Raw genomic sequence first — 1,336 nt, 5'->3', positions numbered from 1 at the left:
ACTTAATATGAATTTTTCTCAACATGCACTGAAGTAAAAAAGGGAAAAAAAATCATCTCTACTTTAACTATCTAAATTGATATAGTTTATTAAAAGTACAAAAAAAACTCAATGAGAAAGAATTAAATGAGTAAAACCTATCTCAATTCATCTTGGCATATTAAACACGTGTCAACTCGTATGAGGTTTCAAGATTGTACGCAATCTCGAATTCTAATGGGAGAAGTCAGGACCTTCCTGTTGCTGCTATTCTTCTAATTTCCTGGATTCAGAGGCATAAAAATAGCAACTGTAACATTGATTTAATATGAACAAGCAGCATAGATAGCCATAAGATTCGAAAAGAACTGGTAAGAAGAGTATCATACCTTCGCTTTCGGTGTCAAAGATTGTATATTAACTTCTCCATTAAAGAAATCTGATTAAAGATTGACAAAATGTGAAAAAGAAAACATGAAAATTGTAAAAGAGAATAGAGGATGAAATGGTGCTAACAAAGGTTACATGGTCTGGCAACAATCCGACATTCTTCATGAGGATGAAATGGTGGAAGGCCCCTTCAGGGTCCCCATTTTGTGCTCTTCCTGCAATCACAGTATGGCAAGAGACCACATTGAGGAAAGGCAATCCTCTCAGAACCCTTTCTCCTTCTTCAAGATGACCACTTCTCATGTACATGTGAGCTAGAGAGCTCCCAACACACATGTCCTGCTCAAACCCATTGATAACCACGAAGGCATGGATTTGGCGACCAGAACCTGCATCCTTCAATCTGGCGCAGCATCGCAAGGTGCTCCCCAAACCAAACTCATCGGGACGCAGGCCCTCCCTCCTCGACCTCAGGAAGCACTCGAGTCCCTCCTCGTCGAGCTCGAAGTGAGCCAGCCCGGCAATCATGCACTACAAGAATTTTTGCATTCAACAACACCCAATAGACAACGCTTTTTAATAAAAACGTTGTCGTTCTTTGTTTTACAACGCTTTTAGTGAAAAACGTTGTCTATGGTATTTACTTTTTACTAAAGACAACGGTTTTTAATGAAGTGTTGTCTTTAGTGTTGTTGTTTATGGTCAAAGACAACATTTTTTTTAAAAACGTTTTTTAAAGTGTTGTGTATGTTTCCCCTAAACTCACTTAAAATAAATTCGCAGCCCTCGCTTTGCTAAACTCTAAACCCTCAACGCGCGCGCGCCTTCTCCTCACCACTCCTCTCCACGAGTTCTCCTCTCCACTCCTCTCCACGAGTGCCTTCTCCTCTCCACTCCTCTCCACGAGCGCCTTCTCCTCTCCACGAGCGCCTTCTCCTCTCCTTGCCGCATGATCTCCTATGAACCC

General features: G+C 41.3%; 1 long non-coding RNA gene across 1 annotated transcript; it reads right to left on the bottom strand.

Moving 5' to 3' along the window:
* Nucleotides 1-250: 250 nt before the first annotated feature.
* LOC121987237 lies at nucleotides 251-755 on the bottom strand. The gene is made up of 3 exons (XR_006113451.1): nucleotides 496-755; nucleotides 369-418; nucleotides 251-289 (listed from the first exon to the last, which is right to left on the bottom strand). It is a non-coding gene; the product is annotated as an uncharacterized LOC121987237 (long non-coding RNA).
* Between the last annotated feature and the right edge of the window lie 581 nt (nucleotides 756-1,336).

The sequence above is a fragment of the Zingiber officinale genome, chromosome 5B (assembly GCF_018446385.1).
Source record: "Zingiber officinale cultivar Zhangliang chromosome 5B, Zo_v1.1, whole genome shotgun sequence".
NCBI lineage: Eukaryota > Viridiplantae > Streptophyta > Magnoliopsida > Zingiberales > Zingiberaceae > Zingiber > Zingiber officinale.
This window is presented reverse-complemented; position numbering and strand designations above follow the sequence as displayed.